We start from the raw sequence: 22677 nt of genomic DNA, 5'->3' as shown, positions 1-22677 counted from the left end.
GCTGTCAGCTGAGCCCGACGGTGGTCCAGTGAAGAGTCTGGGCTCTAAAACCATAGCAGCTAGGACCACCATTAGGGAGAGAGGATGCTGTGGTGGGAAGACGGGGGTTAAAAAAGGAAGAAGTTTCTCAGTCTTGTTTTGGTTTTGCAACCTTGGGCAAGTCACTTCACCCTTCTCGTTCTCTCAGCTTAGTGCTTTTATAAATGAAAAGAAACTGTCATCAGTATTTCTCCAACCTGGTTGTGTCCCCAGAATCTTCAGGAAAGCTTTTTAAAATACAGATTCCTCTAGACTAGCAATCAGCAAACTTGGTCTACAAAGGGCCAGAGAGCAAATATTTTAGGGTTTGTAGGTTCTATGAGGTGTGTTCTAGCTGCCATGCTCAAGTCTCCCACTGTGTCATCAAAGCAGCGATGAAAGATGATACGTCCACCAACGAACGTGGCAGGATCTGGCCAGCTTTCCTGCTGGCCAGGGTTTGCTGACCACCCCACCCCACCCCACCCCCGCTAGGCCAGGCATGGCCTCTGCTGGGTAATGACCAGTTTTCTTATTTACAAAAGCTCCTCCAGATGACAGGGAGAGGCAGCTTCACTTGGAATCCACCAGCTTAGATGCTAGAAGGCTTCTTCCCACCCTTACTGGAGTTCTCATTCTCTGTTTCTTATTTTCACTGTAAGAAGTGGCTACTCTGAGTCAACACTATTTAGATGGAGATCTTAATATTCTTTTAAATGCATCCCATTTGGGTATTAGCTTTTGACATCTGAAGTTTTTATTCTCTCAAAATTCAATTCTCTGTTCCACACTTTCGACATCTGAAGTTTTTGTTCTCTCAAAATTCAATTCTCTGTTCCACGCTTTCGACATCTGAAGTTTTTGTTCTCTCAAAATTCAATTCTCTGTTCCACCAGGAAAACTTTGAACAGTCCTTTTCATTGCATTTAGACCAAAAAGCACTTCTGTGTGTTATACCCTTGTCAGTTCTTTGTAGGTGACAACTTCACTGCCAACTTGCAAATGCAAAGTTTTTTTTTTTCTTTTTTTTTTTTTCAAAGAAATTAACTTTTATTTGAAAGACGACTACTCCCCCCCACTACTTCTAAGAACTCTATACAAACAGCCTGCCTAAACCATTGTCCCAATACCAAAATTTCTAATAGCAATTATACAATTGCTCTAAATAATAAATAATAAGGGCTGTCCTTCACTGATTAAACTTTAATAAATTCAACACAAAAATCACACTATACGTTTTTAAGTTTCAACAAATGTATTTTAAATACAACATGTTTTGCAGGAGTCCACAAGCTTTTCATTTCTAAAAAAAAAACGATGTAATTTTTAGGGTTCAAAAATTCTGTTCTTCAAAAGAAATGACCAAGTAAGCATTTTTTCTATAGCTTCAAACTTTCTACACTCAACTATTTGACTGTTCCATGCCACCCCAGACAAACTTGACCTGACTGAACTACTACTAACTTCCCCAAAAGAAAGTTAAAAAAGGAGTTTGTAGTAAATGCAGACCTCTAATACAATGTCTAATACAATATCTAACACAAAAGAAGCTTTAAAAAGATCATTTCTTTCCTCATTTTGATAAGCTAGGAGTGAATTTCCCATAAAAGTAAAAAACAAACAAAAAATCATTTACAAAGCATAACACTGGGGGTTCCTTTTTTACTCAAGATGTTTAACTACTCAAAAATGACAATTACATCTTTAAGAATATAATAAAAGGGGTGGAAAATAGCAATACAATTGACAAAGTGTAGATGCTAAACAAACCAAAGATTCTTTAAGGGTTCTTTTTGAGGAGGAAGGATTAGAAGCTTGGCGAAGTCCAGAATTTAAAAAAGAGAAAAAGATGTCCTCAACTGCAACCGCTCTGCTTATTAATAGCGTCTTGGGCTGTAGGATCGAGATCTTGATCGTGATCTGTATCGACTGTAATAAGGAGAAGGTGATCTTCTTCTGTACCGGTAATCATAGTCTTCGTATCTGTCGTACCCACGATCATACCCTCGATCATAGTAAGAATCTCGACGTCTGCCACCGCCGCCGCCGCCACCACTGTGAGTTGGTCTGCCCATGTATATGCCTGGTGTTGGTGCGTGTGCTCTCTTGGTGATAGAATAATCCACCCGAATTCTTCTACCATCCAGTTCCATTCCATTTGCCCTTTCCATAGCCTCCTTTGAGTCATCTATTCTCTCGAAATAAACAAAAGCAAATCCTCGTGACAGTCCAGTTCGCTGGTCATAAACCACATTGACACCACTCAATGGTCCATATCGAGAAAATACTTCGCGAAGATCTCTCTCTGTTGTGTACAAACTGAGGCCAAACACTCCTAGACAAGTATTGGGATCAGGATTCGCTTAAAAACCATATACCCTGCTGCCTGTATGTCTTCTCCGGTTAGACATTGGAGAATGACTTCGGCTCCTTCGACGCCGGTATTCTGGTGTGTATGACCTACTTCGAGACCGTCTCCTATGAGTGAGAATGGGATCGGGATCGAGTGTAACGTCTATGAGAATGCCTCCTTGACCTCGACCTGGATTTTGATCTTGATCGAGAATGGGATTCAGAGTGTTTGGAAACCCTTGATGGACTACGAGATCCTGACCTGCTCTCCGATTTTACACGAGCAGGAGTTCCCGTTGGAGATTTTGACTGAGAGCGAGACTCATTTACTTAACCTAGGACCCATTCATTCTTCCAGATTCTTTTAATTCTACTTCACTCTTGCTTTCTACTTCTCGTCATTCTTCATTGAGTTTTTCATTTTTCATACTTCGTGTATTCTTCCCCAAAACAATTCAAAATAGCCTTAAAAAAATATTCAAGGGCTTCTATCTGACCAATCTTCTGTTCAATTTTTTCCCCCATTCAATTTTAATTTTCTGATCTTTAATGCTTTTCATTAGCCTTCTTTTATCTTGATTTATCTTCCACATTCTTGGAAAAAAACTCTTCAATTTCTTCACGAACATTAACTCTGCCCTCGAAGTTGTTCTCCTCTACATCACTCATGTCGGCCAGGCGCTCCCCAGAACTAAATAAGAGACAAGTCTCGGCTTGAGGGCCGATGGCCTAATCAACCCGCTGACTGGACCGTGGGGAGGAGGAAAGAGTCGGCAACAACGGCCACTCCACTCCACTCCCACTCGGTCGCAGGCTCCGGCCGCAAATGCAAAGTTTAATATTATCCTGTTTAGGCACTAAAGGGATACAGTAAGGTAAGTCTCAACTTTAAGAAAGGATAATAGAAAAAATATGAAATTATGAAACAGGTATGGGTGCTGACACTGTTTCCTTTGTATGGAGAGTTCTCTTTCTACTAAAGTCATGACTGCTGGGTGATAAGACATCCTGAGCCCTAGAGACAGTCCTGTTTTTCACTTATGTTCACTGAGCAATTGCCATAGTTCCCTCTTTCACGCTCAAAATGTCCAATCTGGATGAGAAATTACATGGCCATTCTTATGGGTGACCTGGAGGGAAGATAGTCAAAATGATGCTCCATTGATTTTGCACTTTCTAAAAGGCAGGCACTGCTCCGAGGGTTTTATTGACATCATCCCAACTAATCATGATAGGATTTTGCCGATGGCTCATGTCTTTGTTGTTATTTTAGTTGCTAAGCCATGTCTGATTCTTCTGCAACCCTGTGGACTGTAGCCCGTCAGGCTCCTCTGTCCACGGGAGCTCCAAGGCAAGAATACTAGAGTAGGTTGCCATTTCCTTCTCCAGGGGATCTTCCCCACTCAGGGATTGAACCTGTGTCTCCTGCACTGGCCGGCGGGTTCTTTACCACTGAGCCACCAGGGAAGCAACAATGTTTTTAGCATGGGTTTTCTCAAAAGCAGGCCTGGGGCAGGGATTCAGGGATAGGTAGTTTGGGGGGAAATGCTCTGAGGAAGAACATAAAGGGAAGCAAGAAAGCGAGGCTTGGAGAAGAAGGAAGCCAATACACAGGACCTTTGTGAGCAGGTTACGGTGGTAAATAAGTGGGGTTCAGTCTCCCTGGGAACCCTGAGAGGTTGTGACAGCATGCCCTCGGTGGGGGCAGGGAAGCTACAGTCTGTTCCACAGCTCCTATCCCTCTTGGTTGAGGGTCATGCCTGGAGATGTCCACTTGCCCTCCCGCATGTCTGGACTGTCCCATAGTGAGAAAGAGCTCAGTCCTGTGGGTAGAGGGTGAACGCGCTCAGGCAAAAGACAAAAAGAGGCTTGTCGGTGTGTAGATTTGTCCACAGACAACATTCAGGGTAGGCCCAAAGGTACTAACAGCGTCCTATGTTTGAATCCTAGTTCTACCTTTATCATCGATATGATCATGGGCAAGTCATCTGGGCTCCTGAGTCTCAGTTTTTCCACCTGTAAAATGGGGATAACAACAGCATGTGCCCAGGGTTGTTACAAGGCCTAAATGAGGTCACAGAAGCACAGCGGTCCTCTGTCAGTTGTCCCTGCCCAGGATCCACGTCGTCTTCCCTTGGCACAGTCCCTGGATGCCCTTTAGAAGAATCAGCCTCTCCAGATCCCCGGTGTTTGAGAGGAGGGAGACTACTCTCAGCTCCAGGGATAGAACGTGACTGGTCCCTCCGAGCACCACTTTCTCCTGTCCATCTCTGGTTTAGATCTGGGTACAGAATCTATGTGGGATCAATGGGATCTCAACCTGAGACTTCCTACTGTGACTAATGAAAAGGAGTTTCCCTTCACACTAGCCAAGACATTGAAACAACCTAAATGTTCATCAACAGACGAACGGACGGCAAAGACGTGGTACATACATGCAATGGAATTCTGCTGTTGTTCAGTCGCCCAGCTGTCTGGCCTTTTGCGACCCCCAGGGACTGCAGCACACCAGGCCTCCCTGAAATACTCCTCAGCCATTAAAAAGAATGAAATAATGCCATCTGTATCCACAGGGATGCAACCAGAGATTATCATACTCAGTGAAGGAAGTCAGGAAGAGAAAGAAAATGCCTTATGTCGGCACTTAGATGTGGCATCTAAAATATGACATGAATGAACCCATCTGTGAAACAGAAGCAGATTCCCAGAGAACAGACTTGTGGCTGACGACTGGGAGCGGGTTGCGGGAGGGATGGAGTAGGAGTTTGGAGTGAGCAGATGTAGGCTATAATGAGCAGAATGGATAAACAACAAAGTTCTACTGCACAACACGGAGAACTACATGCCATATCCTGGGATAAACCATAATGGAAAAGAATATTTTAAAAGGAATGTGTGTGTAATATATGTATAACTGAATCACTTTTCTATAACCTGATACTAGCATGACATTGTAAATAAACTATAACTAATTTAAATTTAAAAAAAAGAGAATGGCAGAGGACAGGGAGAAGAAAGTTCATTTCTGAATATTATTGAGCCCCTGAATCAAGCAACCTGAAAGCTTGCCCCATCTCTGCACTTCCTGTTCTGAGAGTTAACATTTTGCTTCACTATTTAAACCTGTGTGCATCCTGGAATCTATTATCTGCTGTGGAAAGCACCCAACTGTGCTATCAATACAGACCCATGACTTGTAAAGCCTGGGTTCAAAATTCCAGAGTGAGGAATACAGATTAGGACGATGTAACAAAGATGCCCGAAAAGCGTGTCTCTTAACCAAGAACAAGAGTTGACTTCTTTCTCATAGAAGAGTTCGCAGAAGAGGTCCTGGGCAGGTTACGGTGGCTCTACAATCACTGGGACCAAGTTCCTCCTGCATCCTTAGCAGGCAGCTTCCATCTTCCCAGCTCAACCAGCTGCTCTGGGTCCCCGCCGCACTCACACCCTCCAGCCAGTGGGAAGAAGGCAGAGATGATGTGGATACCCACTGCCTGCAGTTCCCATTTGAGCCACCAGGGAATCCCCCCTGCAAGGGTACAACCCAGAAATTAATCACATACATCACATCTCATTGGCTGGAACTTAGTCACGTGGTAGCACTCAACTGCAAGGAAGGCTGAGAAACGTGGTCATTATTCTGTGTGGTCATATGTCCAGCTCTATTTCTACTAGAAAAAAAGGAAAAATAAATACTGGGACACACAGCTAGCTGCCTCCACGAAAGAAGAAGGGAGGCTTAATTGTGTTTGTTTCAACTGACAATTTTTTCAATAAAACAACTTCAGGATGTAAACAGGATTTAAAAGAAATGCCTTTTAGCACTTTCCCAAAGATTTACCCACGCCTATTTACTTAGAAATGGGTAAAACCATACCTCCTTTTCATCTCTTCTTTTTAGGTGGATCTCAGAAGGATTCCAGCAATCAGTGATCCCAAATTAGCCCAGCTTATTACCCTGTGTACATGAAATTAATAACTGAATTTCACCAATTTCCCTTCATTCCAACTGTCTTTTCCTCAATTAGGCTGCACAACTATGGTTTAATTATATTCTTTTGATAGTCACCAGAATCCTATAACAAGCTCCTCTTTCACAATCCTATTATTAATCAGGGTAATTCAATTTATGGAAAAATAAAGACAGACAAATAGAGAAAAATGACAGAGCTGGCAAGAAGCACCGTGTTCTGCAGACCGGCTAAAATGGCTGTCAATGAAGGGTTTACAGAATTAAGACAGAAGCAAGACTTGGATTCAGCGGTAGCAGGTTTTAAATGATGTACAAGGCGTCACCAAAGCAAATCCCTTTCTCCATGGTCCCCTCGGGGTCAAGTACCATGTTTCAATTACAATTTCACCAAATTGCTGTGATGCCGCGAATGTTCCAGATTAACAGCGGTATAGCACCGTTCCCGGCGGGACGGAATCAAAAAAATCTAGTTCAGAGGTTTGTTGAAATACACCCCAAGACACTCAGCTGCAAAACACATTAAAGACTCCAAGATGATGGGAACGTTTCTGATCTGTATTCCCCAAAGAGGTTACTTTTGCAGAGAGCAAGTTTATTATTTATGGTAGCGAATAAAACTTCTCAGTGCAGCTAGGGAGGCTTCTTGCAATTACGTCAGGAAGGCACCATCATGCAGTCCATTATGGAAATCGTGCTGACATGGATAGGCAAGGCTATTGTTTCGCCAGGATGCATATTTCTTTCCAGAGCATGCTCCTGATGGCCTGGCAAGGAGATAATGAATTGTTTGGTTCGACTTTTCATGTCAAATGGCTCTATTCCTTGGAAGAGGATTTTGTACAGAAAGACATTATTTTGCGAATTCTACTTCAGATGATCAGCTGAGTTTTATGAGAAGATCTCATAGGGACTTGCCACGGGTCAGATGGCCACTGGGTATACTGGGAGCTCCAGGAGACTGTGAGTTTGATCCACACTGGTGACTCTTAGTATTTTCAAGCCTTGAAGTGAGTCTCTGGGGAACTGTATCTTTGGCTAATTCCTTCCACATATCCTATCCTCCGGAAATAAGAGCAATCTGGGCTCTAACACCTCTACTTGAGGGGGAGTGCTGAGGAACTCCTTATGATTTTAAGCAGAGGAGAAAGAACTTGCCCTGAAAGAAATGAAGACTGGAAAAACCTTTGGACCCTCTCTCCAGGAGTAATTTACCTAGTAGGAATGGGAGGAGACCAATTGTGAACATACAGCCTCTGCTTTCTTTGGTGTTTCTTCTTCCTCAAGTGCACACGCTCCCTCCCCTAATCCTCAGCTTCATGAGGGTGAGGCAGTTGAATCTTCTATATACCTGGTAGGTAAGTGTCCACTACGGGGCTTCCCCAATGGCTTAAGCGGTAAAGAATCTGCCTGCAATGCAGGAGACTCAAGAGATGTGGGTTCAACCCTTGGGCTGGGAAGATCCCCTAGAGAAGGAAATGGCAACCCACTCCAGTATTCTTAGAGCCTGGAGAATCCCAAAGACAAAGGAGCCTGGCGGGCTACGGTCCACAGGGTCACAAAGACTGAAGCAACTTACACAGCATAGCGTGGCACAGGGGACACGTGTGTGCGTGTGTGCTCAGGCGTGTCCAGCTCTCTGCGACCTTGTGGACCATAGTCCGCCAGGCTCCTCTGTCCACGGGATTCCCCAGGCAAGAATACCGGAGTGGGTTGCCATGCCCTTCGCCAGGTGATCTTTCCGATCAGAGATCAAACCCAGTGTTCAAACCCAGGTCTCCTGCATTGTAGGTGGATACTTTACCAGGGAAGCCTGCTCCAACCTCCCCTACATAATTCAAAAATTAGAGAGTCACTTGAGTCTCTAAGACACAAATGCCCAAGGGATGATAGAGCCCCCCAGTAATTTATCCAGTGGTCTGAATTACTTGCTCTTCTCTTGCTTCCTCATCTTGAGTCTCAGCTCATATACCTGCTGGTAACGACTAAGTACAAGTGACAGAAATCTTCCAGCACGCGGGGTTAAGAATAAAGGAAGAAAGAAACATGGTTTCTGATACTAGTATGAGCATTTTTGTCCCCAAAGCTACAAGTTCAAATACTACCTGTATGATTACAACATCAAGTGTTCAACACAGCAAACACCAAAGAATTTCAACTGGAAGATATGTTCCAATATCATAGAGCTCAATTGTCTTAAACCCCAGACCACTGATGCACAGCCTGTGCTATTTTATTCATGTGTTCTAGCCACCATTTAAGCACATTAAGCACAAGCCATGTGAAGGGCAATAATGAAGACGAGAAACAGGGTTTCTGCCTTCACAGAGGCTACTCTCTGGTGGAGCAAATGGACTGTTTTTTCGTTTTCTTTTTTTTCTTTTCCCTTAATTTATTTATTTTTAATGGAAGGATAATTGCTTTACAATATTGTGTTGGTTTCTGCCATACATCAACATGCATCAGCCGTAGGTACACATATGTCCCCTCCCTCTGGAAACTCCCTCCCACCTCCCACTTCATCCCATCCTTCTAGGTAGTCACAGAGCACCAGTTTGAGGTCCCTGAGTCATATAGCAAATTCCCATTGGTTATCTATTTTACATATGGTAAAGTATGTTTCATTCTCTTTTGGCCAAACCAATACTTTACCCCGATAGTGTTGCTGTGAGGGCTGGAGTCTGAAATAGTGTATGTTAATTTCCTGGCTCATAATTTCCTGGTCCGTATATTTTTTTTCTGCTCATAATAGGACTGGTTACTGCATGAGACTCAGATTAAATAACCATCATTTGTCATTTATTAGGCCATTTTGTGGTTACAGATGGATAAATTCCAACGTGAAACACCTGAAGCATTTTTGCTTTGGGGAAATTTAGAGAAGGATATTCTGTGACTTTACATACTTTACATACCAGTGAAGCAATAGAAAAGGCAGGCAGGAAGCCAGGGCCCAAGAAGGATATAATCTGGAGTTCAAAAGCCATCAGAATGCTAATTCTCCTTCTGCATGTCAACTTCATCTTCTGGTTCACTGACCTTTTCTATACAGATGCAAACTTGGCCACAGAAGCTCCCAAGCTTCACCTTTTCCAAGTTCAATCCCCACCGGGAGAGAGAAAACCTCAACCTTCAGGGTCTCAAGTTCAAGCATCCCAGGGAAGAGTTCCAGCTGGCCCAGCTGAAGTCGGGTCCCTATTCCTGGACAAACCAGCCCCAACAGAGAACAGGGTCCTGGTGTATCAAATCACTGCTCCTACAGAAACCAGGGGAATAGGGCTCTTTGGGGGACAATTCCCAAAAGATTGAGTGAGCTTCCCAACTGGCACAGTGGTAAAGAATCCCCCTGCCAATATAGGCGACACAAGAGAAGTAGGTTTGTTATCTGGGTTGGGAAGATCCATTGGAGAAGGAAATGGCAATCCACTCCAGTATTCTTGCATGGAAAACCCCATGGACAGAGGAGCCTGGCAGGCTACAGTCTATGAAGTCACAAACCGTTGGACATGACTGAGCACACAACAAAATACTGAGCAGAAAATTCCACAAATACTGACTAGATGTGTTTATGCTAACTGCTTCCATAAAGGGACACCACAGACAACAATAATTGAATAAACAAGACAGATTCTTTTAAAAGCTGAAATTCTGCTGGGGGTAAAAATCATCACCTGTGTTTCAGAAACAACTGAACATGCATTATTCATTTGATTTGCTTGTGCCAAAATGTTCCTTTGGACCTGTTGTTAGGCACCCAAGTTCAAGTTCCTTAGACTTTCCTTTGTTTTCTGAGGGGTTGAAAGGTAAAAGCTGCAGTGAGACAAGGCACTTTAAAAATACCCTAAACAAGCATTGTTGCTGAGAGCGCTTCTGCAGCCCTGAGAATATCACAGAAGTGAGTAGGCTGGGAATTGCAGGTCATACCCTGGAGACATGGGAAGTGTGTCTGCTCCTGTACTTAATGATCAGACACAGACTCCCTCAGGTGACTGACTGGTCCTATGAACATGACTAATAAGGGGTGAGGAGGAGGAGGAAGGAGAAGCAGGAGAGAAAGAGACAGGAGGAAGAGGGGAAGGGATGGGAGAAAGAGGGAGGGTGGAAGTGAGGGGCGAGCCAGGAAAGTTAACCCAGTCTGACCTGGGGACCTGCTATAATATCTTTCTTCAAAAAGCAAGTTTCATGCACCCATTTCACAGAGGAGGTTTTTCTAGGTACTCACACCAACTTTCCTCTAATTTAAGGATCAAAGCTTTCACCAACATCTCCTGAAGTATGTTGAAGGAGACAGGAATTGCCAAGTTGGTCCAGAGACTGCCAAAGTGTGGGCATGTGCTACTGTTTGAGATGACCTCGTGGGGTCCCCAGAGGGGCCCCTCAATAATACCACAAATCCAGGGTAAAATGTTGCCCCTTTTTGCTTCTCTTTCAATCCCTCTAAATAGTCCTCAAAGAGTTTCAGTTTCGTGTTATTATTTAGGACTTCTCTAAAACCAATTCTATTCCCACTGTTGTACAGAGAAAAAGCAGAGCCTCTAGGAGGACCTAGATGGAGCTTAACAACAAAGACATGTTTATATTGAATTTAATATCCCAATAATCTTCAGTTTTAGGCTGGGATTATTGGTCTTTCTTTTATAGTAGGCATGTAAAGTTACCTTTACTATATATGTATGTATTTTGAGTTTAAAAAAGTCAACAAACCTAAAAAGTAACAGAAGAGGTGGTACCACAGGTAGTAGAGGGATGGAAAATACTCTTAGTCACTGAGTGTGTATAATTGATGGTGAGATTCCTGGGTCAAAAGAAGGCCCCGTGCTCCCAACCTCTGTCAGTGTGGGAGTAATAGTCAAATACTGTAGGTGGGAAAGAATGCTGATGTATTCCGAGATCTTTGCCAGAGCTTCATTTGTTTTAAAATGAGTCTTAGGAGCTTCTTCTTTCCTTCAGCACAAAGATTTTCCCTTATAAAGTGCTAAACACTGGTGACAATAATGATTATAACAACTGAGAAGCCTAAAGATATTTCCTCTTGAACTTTTTAGTTTATGAAGATAGCGTGTGGAGTCCATGACAGAAGGGAAGTGGGCTAAGATTCAGTGTTTGACTAAAGGAAAGCTGAAAATGGACTGAGGTACTACCTCATCTCATATTAATGATAAAAGAACGGAAAACAAAGGACTGTCTAGGGAACCAGCCACCAGTGAGGCATCTCCCTACTTTTCATGCTGGGAAACTTTTTGAGGAGGAGAAGACATAAAAACCGGGAAAGTGCTAGTAGAAAAACAGTGACCCATCTCTTTGCCAACTCTTAAAAATAAAAGCATTAAATGTTAACCAACTGGACCCATGAAGTTATTTTTAAAATCAACTAAAATAAAATAGAGATTTATTTTCCCTTATGATGACCTTATCAGAAGCCCTGAACTAGTTGCCTTATTCGAAAGAAAATGTCCTTTAAAAATAAAAACCAGTTACATCCCACAAATAACTAATGTTATCAGAACGCTGGTTAGTGAGGCTTTCCTGGGTTCAACTTGCAGATTTGGTTTTCCTTTAAATAAAATACATCTTACCTTGCCTTTTCCCTTTATCTATGAAATTTTGGCAACCGCATTTATTTTATGCTCCTTGTTTCTTTGGTTGATTCTTTATTTGAATTTCTCTTCTATTTCCTTAGGGTGCAGGTCTGTTAAAAACACTACCTGAGTATGACAAAAACCACTACAATATTAAAAAAAAACAAAAACACTACCTGAAATCTTTTATGCAAGGAGTGGGATAGTTTGAGCAAGAAGTAGGAGATTAAAATCACCTTGTCTCATTTATTTAGTACCTTACACATACAAACTCTCACGGGAGGTACCATAGAAGGAGTTTTTTTTTAATCTTTAATCACCTCATTTACTCTTTTCTTAACACCAGTATATAAACTAAATCTCTGACCACCTCCCACATCCCAGCCCCAGTAGTAACCACTGACCACTGTCAACACTCTCGTGGTTATGAGTCTTTTTTCTCTGTGATCATAAAATTATACCTATAGAATAAGTACAGACAAATATATCAGTGATAGCTTTTAAAAAAAAATGAAAATGTGATCATGCTTTTTCCCCCCACTTAACCACACTTCCTAGATTTCCCTGTAGTCAGTATAGTATTTACAGATGGACCTCATGTTACTTTGAGGCCTCACATAATATTCCAGTACATAGATTACAACTTGTCTAAACAGTCTCTTATTGATAGACATTTGGTTTGTTTCAAGACATCTGTTAATACAAAAAGTGCCACAGAAATCATCTTGGTGTATATTTTTTACACACTGCCCAATTCTCGTCTTTTTAGAACATTTAGCATTTGCCTGAAGGTGTCAGATGGTTAGGATCCACCCCCTCCCCTGAACCACCCAGATAAAGCTTAACTGAATATTTACTTTTCAGAGTGCTAGACTTAGAAGGAGTATTTTAATTGAGTGATTTAACATTCAAGATAACAAAAAAGAGGTAGTCAGTCATAAGATCTTACAGGATTAACTGTCCAGGCAGACTCCCACGGGGGCAGGATGCGGAATATACATAAGTAATGGGGGAGGCTGGGTACCAGACATAGCTCGATGGTACTTTACACACACACACACACACACACACACACACACATATCTCGGCTAAATGGGGAAACTCAAGAGAGCAATCACCCATGGTTACCACCAGGGAATACAGAGCCCTGCTCTGAATGTTTCCAAGTTGACTGGAAATCTATTTTTTAAATGTGATAGATCAGACTTTTAGCTGTTGGTTCTAACTGAAATTAAAAAAAAAAAAAAACAATGTGGGAGACTTCCTGGGAAGTCCAGTGGTTATTTCACCTTTCAATGCAGGGGATGAGAGGTTCGATCCCTGGTTGGGGAGCTAAGATCCCATATGCCTCGCAGTCAAAAAAATCAAAGCATAAAACAGAAGTAGTATTGTTACAAATTAAGATGTTAAAAACGGTCCATGTTAAAAAAAAAGAAAAAAACTAAAGAAAACCACACATATGCACATTGTGAATGAAAGAAAACACAACAGCAAACTGAACCAGGCCCGTGGATTGACAGTTTGCAACTTCACCTTCTACCATGGAACTAAGCCTTGAAGGATCTCGATTTGAACACATCATTCATGGTGGGGTAACCAGAATGAGTAGGATTTATACTGAGTCTTGAAAGAAAGAGTTGTATCAATATAAGGAGAAGGGAGGGAGGGTGGTAGGCACACTATATGGACACCGGAGGGTAAGGGAAGCCCCAAACCAGAAAGGCTCAAGGTCTGTTCGGGAAACACTGAACAGCGTGGTTTGGAAGAGAGACAAACTCACATATGGAGGACATCAGAGAAAAGGCTTGGAAAGCAAGTGAAAGGCAGATTAGACAAGGATTTTGAATATCAAGTGAAGAAGTTTAAGTTTTATCCTACAGTCAGTGAAGATCTGGGGCTCCAGAGATGGATGTAAGCAATGAGTTTTCCAACAAAATCAATCCAATCTATCTGGAAGAGAAAGAGCCTGCAGGGGAAGAGACTGGTCAGATGTTTATTGCACTAATTCAGGAGAATCACTTGGAGGCAAAAGGAATGGAAATCCTGTAGATAACACAGAACTTCTGCAATGGATAAATCTATCGGACAGGTACATTGTTTGCTGTTTTAAAATGTCAAAGATAATTCTACTGTTTGGGACCTGAGGCATTAGTAGGCATCCTAGTGAAAATACCCAGTAGGACACTTAGGACCTGAGTTTAGGACACTGTCCAGGGATACTAATGCAGTTTGGAGCATTATCCACATGAGGATGGTGCAGGGAGAAAATTCCCAGGGGAAAAGTGTTAGAAAGAAGCAGCATACATCTTGGGAGGATGAATGCTCAAGGTCCATATTTCTTATCATCTACTTCAAAAACTTTGCTAAATTAAGAAGTCATTAGCCAGAGTTTGTGTGATTACATAATCTCATATATCTAAATATTCTGATCTATTCACATCATTGTTAAAATGGGCTTCCCTAGGGGCTCAGACAGTAAAGAATCTGCCATTGTAGGCATCACCTAGTTTAACTGCTCCTCTTGTGACAGAGGATGAGATGGTTGGATGGCATCACCGACTCAATGGACATGAGTTTGAGTAAACTCAGGGAGTTGGTGATGGACAGGGAGGCCTGGTGTGCTGCAGTCCATGGGGTCGCAAATAGTTGGACACGACTTGAGCGACTGAACTGACTGACTTGTATCTTGACTATAAATCTTATCTCTTCAACCTAAGTTAGGATTTAAAGAAAGAAATGAAGAAAGAATCAAAGAAAGGAAGGGAGTGGGGAGAAATAGAAAGAGGAAGGAAGGAATGAAAGTAGGAAGAGAGGTGGGAAAAGAGGAATGGGAAAGGATAGGAAAGAAACAGGAAACTAAATAGAATATATATTGCCCTGTCACTGATGGTTCAGACGAAGCCCTATTAAATGTCTGAAAATTGCCTGAAGGATTTTTTTCAGTGCTATAGGTATAAATATTACCAGAGCCTTCATCCAGAAATTCACTTTATAATCAGAGAAAATGAAGCCTCTTCACACCAGAATTTACCTGACAGCTACTTTACTACCAAACCAGAGCTTGCCTCTTTGAAACCTTCATATCATGTTAGAAAGATGCCATTAATTAAAAATGCATCCTCCTTAGAGCCCATAAATAAACTCTAATGTTCATGGTCAATTGATTTCCTACAAAGGGGCCAATGTAATTCAATAAGGAAACAATATTCTTTTCAACAAATTATACCAGGACACCTGGATAAGTACTTTAAAAATAATGAGGTTGGACACCTAGTTCATAAATTAAAAAACAACTAAAAGTGTGTCATAGACCTAAATATAAGAGCTCAAAGTATAAGACTCTGAAAAAAACACACTATGAAATCTTTGTGACTTTGAGATTTCTTACATAAGGCAAAAGCACAAGCAGAAAAAGAAATTAATAAATTACACTTGCTCAAAATTAAAAATATTTGTGCCTCAAAGGACACCATCAAGAAAGTGGAAAGATAACCCACTGTCTTGTGGAAATTGTCTGCAAATCATATATCTAATAAGGAACTTATCTCCAGAATATTAAAAATAACTTATATAACTAAAAAATAAAAAGGCAAGTAGCTCACCTAAAATATAGATAAAGGATCTGAAATGGACATTTCTCCAAAGAAAACATATGAATGGCTAATAAGCACCTATGAAAATGCTTCAGCATCATTAATCATTTGGAAGCACAAATAAAAGCCAAGGAAACATCACTTCAAAACCACTAGAATGGCTATAATAAAAAAGATAGACAATAACAAGTGTTAGTAAGGATGTGGAAAAATCGTAATCCTTACACATTGCTCATGTAAATGTAAAACAGTGCAGCCACACTGGAAAAGACTCAGTAGTTCTTCAAAATGTTACATGGAGAGTTGCCATAGGACCCAGAAATTCTACTCCTAGGTACCCAAGAGAAATAAAAATATATGTCTACACCAAAACTTGTACACAAATGTTCATAGCAGCATTATTCATAAGAGCCAAACAGTGAAAATAGCCCAAATGTCCCTCAACTGACGGAGAAATACAATGTATATTAATATAAGGGAATACTATTTAGCAATGAAAAGAAATTAAATACTAATAGCGCCATAACACAGAAGCACGTAAAAAACATTCTAGATCCGTCAGGTAAGATCACATATTGTATGAGCTTATGTGTATGAAATGTAAAGAATAAGTGAATCTGCAGACACAGGAAGTAGTCAGTGGTTGCTGCAGGGATTGGAAATATGGGAAGGGACTGCTATTGGGTACAGGATTTCTTCTGGGTGGTGATGAAAATTTTCTAAAGTAAGATTATGGTTACAGTTGTTCAACTCTGTAAACATACTATGAGTCATTGAACTATACATTTTATAATTTTTATTTATTTATTTATTTATGGCTGTGCTGGGTCATCTTTGCTGTGGGGGCTTTTCTCTAGCTGTGGCAAGCGTCGACCACTCTCTAGTTGCGATGCACAGGCTTCTTCTTGGGGTGGCTTCTCTTGTTGTGGAGCACAGGCTCTGGGGCGTGTGGGCTTCAGTAGCTGCGACACATGGGTTCAGTTGTTGCAGCTCCCAGACTCTGGAGCACTGGCTCAGCAGTTGTGACGCACAGACTTAGTTGCTCCGTGGCATGTGGGATCTTCGGGATCAGAGCTCAAACCCAGGTCTCCTGCATTGGCAGGCGGATTCTTTACCACTGAGCCACGAGGGAAGGCCCTGAACTATACATTTTATTTTTTTATATTTTTAATATAAATTTATTTAATTGGAGGCTAATTACTTTACAATATTGTAGTGGTTTTGCCATACATTGACATGAATCCGCCATGGGTGTATATGTGTTCCCCATCCTGAACCCGCTTCCCATCTCCCTCCCTTGAACTATACATTTTAAATCGGTAACATTTCACATAGTAAACATATCTCATGGGATGTTGCTGGGTAAATTCCATGCCATTCATTGGTGGAGGTTATTTAAAAAGAACATGCATGAAGTTTTCAGTACTAGCCAGACAGCATCTGCTATTCTTCTTAGTCTCCTTTCATAAAGACCTTTGCCCCAGTTCTTCCCTTTCTCAGGAAAGCCTTGATTCTGTTCAGTACAAACTGGCTCCTCTCATCTTTCAGAAGAGCTTAAATGTTCCTGTCTCTCAAACATGCCAGCCTTGTTCCTGTCTCAGGCATTTGCAGTGCTTCTTCCTTCTACTTGGAAAACTTTTCTCACAGATCTTTGCAGAACTGCTGAGTTTTCAACATTTTGGTTCAATGCAAAAGAGAAACTTCTGTAGTTCAGGCAGTTCACAGTCACTCATTACCACTCATTTTGTCTCATGGTATGAGCTTCTACCTAATGTTAGCTTGTGTTCCTGTTTCCATATTCACATTTCTGTTGGCTTCTGGGTTTACTGTCTGTCTTACACACTAGAGCATGCAGTCACTGGGGCCATAGTTGACTCCACCACGATCATGTGCTAAGTCACTTCTCTTGTGTCCTACTCTTTGAGAACCCCCACGGACTGTAGCCCTCCAGGCTCCTCTGTCCATGGGGTTTCCCAGGCAAGAATACTGGAGTGGGTTGCCATTTCCTTTTCCAGGGGATCTTCCTGACCCAGGGACTAAACCCGCATGTCTTACATCTCCTGCATTGGCATGAAGGTTCTTTACCACTAGCACCACTTGGGACTCCACCACACCAAGCTGGTAATCAAGACTTGTTGGCTGATCAACTTTTAGGTTGAATGGAGCCCAGGATAAGATTTCCTGCCTCAGCATTTATAACAGGGTGTGGAACAAAAGGGATTGCCTAATACCTCTCCAAAACCTCTCTTATTCACCTCCACCCACATCCTACTCCCCTCCCACCAAAAAAAAAAAAAACAGCAAGAATCTCCTCAACAACATTTTACACTGAAAAATCTCCTCATAAAAGACTGATTTCAGGAAAACAGATTCCACATCATCTGGAGATCCAGCACTGGCTTGATGAATGTTACATTTCAGGATAACTAGATTCTCAAACAAGATGGATGAGACTAAAGACAGAAAAGCAAATGACAGAGGCTAGTCCAACTTTTTGGAGAAGGCAATGGCACCCCACTCCAGTACTCTTGCCTGGAAAATCCCATGGATGGAGGAGCCTGGTAGGCTGCAGTCCATGGGGTTGCTAAGAGTCGGACACGACTGAGCGACTTCACTTTCACCTTTCACTTTCATGCACTGGAGAAGGAAATGGCAACCCACTCCAGTGTTCTTGCCTGGAGAATCCCAGGGATGGGGGAGCCTGGTGGGCTGCCGTCTATGGGGTCGCACAGTCAGACACGACTGAAGTGACTTAGCAGCAGCAGCAGCAGACCAACTTTTAATGAAAGGAAAATCAAAGCAGAGCTCAAACAATAGGTGTCAGGAAGTCAGGCAGTGCTGTGTTCTGTCGCTCTGTTTCAGTGAGGTGTTCTCCGGTTAGGAGCCCCCTTGACAAAATGATGATCTCTCAGGAAACAAAGAGGAGGATGTGGACTTCTTGAATTTATAGCTGCCTTTGTGCAGCTGGTTGCAAAGCACTGAGCCCTTCAATCAATCTTTTAAAAAAAAAAAAAAGGAGAGGGAAGGAAGGAGACAGGGAAGAAAAGGAGAGGGGGAAGAAAGAGAGACCAGAAAAAAAGGAAAAGAAGTAAAAGCAAGCGCATATCCTCATCTAATACTCTTTTAGATCAGAGTATCGAAAGAAAGAAAATGGCACCTATACAGAACTGAAGAAACTTTATGTGAAAGCACCGTATCTTTTTTGCTTTCAGCTTTTCACTTATTTATATTTTACATTTGAATCTTTAACCATTTTGGTATCTGTTTTATGGCGAGATGCTATTTTTGTCCTGTATTTTCCAATTTGCAAACTGTCCCAGCACTATTCCTGAAAAGTGTATCCTTTTCTTGATAATTCATAATGCACCTTTATCATATGTTACAATTTTATAAATGGAAAAGAAGGATTTACTGTATAGCACAGGGAACTATATTCATATCTTATGATAACCGATAATGGAAAAGAATCTGAAGCTGTACATCTGAAACTAACACAATATTCTAAATCAACTATTGTCAAATTTTTAAAAAGAGCACCCTATCTTTTTTCATATCCTGAACTATTTTTTCTCTTCTGCAAAAAAGAAAAAGAAACAGAGTTAAAGTTAGGAAAACAAAGCCATTCAACTGATGCTCGATTTCTTTTTAACCTAAGAAAGTGTTGGTGAACAGCACAGTCAATAAGAAAAATGTCAGAAGTCCTTCACAATTTACCTGTTATACCATGAGAGACATCCAGTCCAAATATCTCGCTGATAGAAAAGCCTCAGGCCAGATGCATGAGGCAAAAGACAGGAAGAAGGAGTTTGCATACAGCAAACCACTCAGCATTGTTTCCCTGTCTCAGGCATGGAGTTTGCAGACTAGTCTTACATCTGAATGACTACTAGATATTTAAGACCAGCATTCAGGAAATGTACTCATGCTCAAACAAGAGGAGATCAGAGATTACAAAAGGATTCTTGCACCTAAGCCCCCACTTCCCACTCCTCTGCCCTGCCCCCACACATCCCAAGACGGTCTGCCAAGAACAAATTTAGTATCAGCTTATCATAGGCTCTAGAGAGGCCTGTAATTACATCTCCCAGGCAGGAATCTGAACCTGGCAATCAAGACTCCCTCTTGCCTCTGATTTCTACATCTTGCCTGTTTGGGGAAGTGGAGCATGTGGGATGACCACATGCAGAAGTGAGAGTTTCCAAGACCTAGTTTGGGCGAGAGAGCTTGGGCAGCTGGGTATTTGGAAGGATACAGAGCATCTAACAGTTTATAGGGATATGGAGCATTGAATACTTCCTGGCATCTGGTAACCACTCAGTAGGCGTTCCTTTTAATAAAGTTTCTGAGATTTTTCCACCAGTAGATGGGTTATGGGCTTCCCTCGTAGCTCAGTCAGTAAAGAATTTGCCTGCAGTGCAGGAGACCTGAGTTCAATCCCTGGGTTGGGAAGACCCCCTGGAGAAAGAAATAGCAACCCACTCCAGTCTTCTTGCCTGGAAAAATCCCATGGTCAGAGGAGCCTGGCGGGTCACAGTCCATGAGGTCTCAGGAGTCTGATACGACTGAGCCACTACCACTGATGGGATTATAATGCCCCAGAGGACAAATGCAAATGGTCAGCTGCCCACAGCACAGCAATGGTTAACAGCTTGGGATCTGAATTCATTTAGACCTGCATTTCTGGGACTCTGGTCAAATTCCTCTTCATGACCTGAAAATACCTTAACACTCAGGTTTCACAGAGTGACTCTCTTCCAGCTCCTTAACATAAAGGGAAAACTAAAAATTTGTTGTCATGCTCAGTTCCATGCATCCCTAACCACCACTTCTACATATTACAACATAGGAAGTGGATGTTAATGTTTGTAAAAATTTCTAAGGGAAAATTTGGGTGGGTGAATGTTTTCTTAAGAACATGATGGACAACCTGCTTATTCAGTTGGCTTCAAGCGAAGACACAGAGTTAAGACTAGACACCACAGGGACTTCCCTGGCGGCCCAGTGCCTAAGACTCTGCCTTCCAATGCAGGGGGTGTGGGTTCAATCCCAGAGCAAAGACCCCACGGGGCTCATGGCCAAAAAACCAAAACACAGAACAGAAGCAACATTACAACAAATTTAATAAACACTTTAAAAATGGTCCACATATTAAAAAAAAAAATCTTTAAAAAAAGACTAGACATCTAGAAACTACCACAGTGGATCGCTTCTATCCCACGGGAGGTAATAAAAAGTCACCTGTGTCACTGTGCTTGTTCCAACCTCTGGCCTGAGAACTACACCAGGTCTGGAGCCAGGACTGCTGAGTCCTAGGAGAACAAATCCCCCATTGCCAAGAGCTGTGAATGCTGGGGACCCATTCACACGTTGCTGGTTTAACTAGACTGCAGCAGTGACAAATCTTCGTTTTCTTATTGTTGATTACTTTTCTCTGAGTTTAAAAGAATTCAAGTAAGACCTACTCGCGAGAATAAACCCACCTCTAATTTGGGCAAGACTTTAAAACAGTGAGTTCAAATTCTAGCTCTAGCCGAGCATTCTTGAGGGAGTTCCTTAATTGCCCTGTGTCTCAGTCTATTTATAAAACGGAGATAAAAGCAGTTCCCACCTAATCCTACAGGTCCAAGTGATACTCTACGAAGTATATAAATGATCAGACACTCTATGCAAAGTGCCTGGCCCAGAGCGATGGCACCTTCTGATGCACAGTGGCTCCAGTGTACCTGTCTTAGGCGCCCTCCCAAAAAAGGAACAGACGCTAAGAATACACTTTGATGTCCCAGTGGTAATTTGGCCTCAAGGAAATTTGCCCAGCCTGCTCTGAGACTGAACCCTATTAATCAAATTGACTAAAAATATAAGGGAGACATTATCAAATAAGCTGTTTAACAAAATATGGAAGGATTTCTTTCTATCAAGTCCTACAGTTGAATTTCCAACTATGCAACATCTCTTTCCAAAAGAAAGCTTTTATTTCTTGTTACATTAAGAGTTACCCTTATATTATTTTTCTACTTTGTTCACAAAGGAGATAAGGGAGAAATATGCTCAAGAGAGAAAACAAGTTTCAGTCTCTGAGTCACTCAAATGCTATTTTGCAGAAACTGAATGCAATACAAGATAGTGAAGAAGCAAGACCACTGATTCTGAACCAGGGTGAAAAAAGCAGTTTTCTTTAAGTTTTGAATTAAGAATCAAAGGTTATCCATTTGGGAAATCCCTGTTTTAGAGATATCATGTCTTGAGCTTGCTTTGGTCATGAGTTAGAACACATGTACAATTACTTTATCAACTCCAAACTTCTTTATTTCCTAAAAGAAAAATGATTCTTCATAAATCTTTTTTTCTTATCTCTGAAAAATAATCTGCACCATGTCCCACTATTTTAAACAAGTTCTGATAATGTATTTTTAGGACTTGGATCTATAGTTCTCTAAATTATCTAAATATCTCTGGATCAAGCCAGATCTTCAGAAGGCTATAAATTTGGGTCATTCTTGACTTCACAAAATTATATTTTATCATTACAACCCTGGCTTTTATCAAAGGCTGATACAAGAAACACCGTGATGACAAAGACAAATGTACAAGGGTACTCACTGCAGCACTGTTCATAGTAGGAAAAGAGTATAAACACTCTAAATCAATAGGTACTGGTTAAACAGATCATGACACATCCATACAATAGAATTCTATCTGGATATTAGAAGAAATGACACAGCTTTACAAGTACTGAAGAAAACAAATAATGTGCAGAATAACATATACAATGTGTTCAAAATTGAGATACACACACATACTTATACACATATGCGCATATACACATACAGACATAGCTGCACATCTTGAAAACAAGGCTTATCTCTCAAGAGAGAATCTCAGAGAACCTCCCCGGAGGTCCAGTGGTTAAGACTTCACCTTCCAATTCAAGGGGCATGAGTTCGATTCCTGGTCAGGGAACTAAGTTTCCACATGCCTCAGGGTGTGGTAAATTTAAATTTTTTTAAAAAAACCTAAAGGAGAGAATCTCAGAGGCAATGGTTAAAAGCAGAGAGACATACCTTTACACTGAAACCTTTGCATACTCTGAGTTTATCATATATATCTATTACCTATTAAAAAGACTAAACCAAAAAAGAAGGGCTGTTATGAAGTTCCTTCTGGC

The 22677-nt window shown here is 41.5% G+C and overlaps 1 protein-coding gene and 1 pseudogene across 1 annotated transcript in view; both read right to left on the bottom strand.

The window, feature by feature from the left end:
• FRMD4B (FERM domain containing 4B) overlaps positions 1 to 22677 on the bottom strand; it is a 352299-nt gene that overhangs the window by 283255 nt on the left and 46367 nt on the right. The window lies entirely within an intron of this gene.
• Positions 1477 to 2835, bottom strand: LOC133045767 (transformer-2 protein homolog alpha-like; annotated as a pseudogene).

The sequence above is a fragment of the Dama dama genome, chromosome 24 (assembly GCF_033118175.1).
Source record: "Dama dama isolate Ldn47 chromosome 24, ASM3311817v1, whole genome shotgun sequence".
Taxonomy (NCBI): Eukaryota; Metazoa; Chordata; class Mammalia; order Artiodactyla; family Cervidae; genus Dama; species Dama dama.
This window is presented reverse-complemented; position numbering and strand designations above follow the sequence as displayed.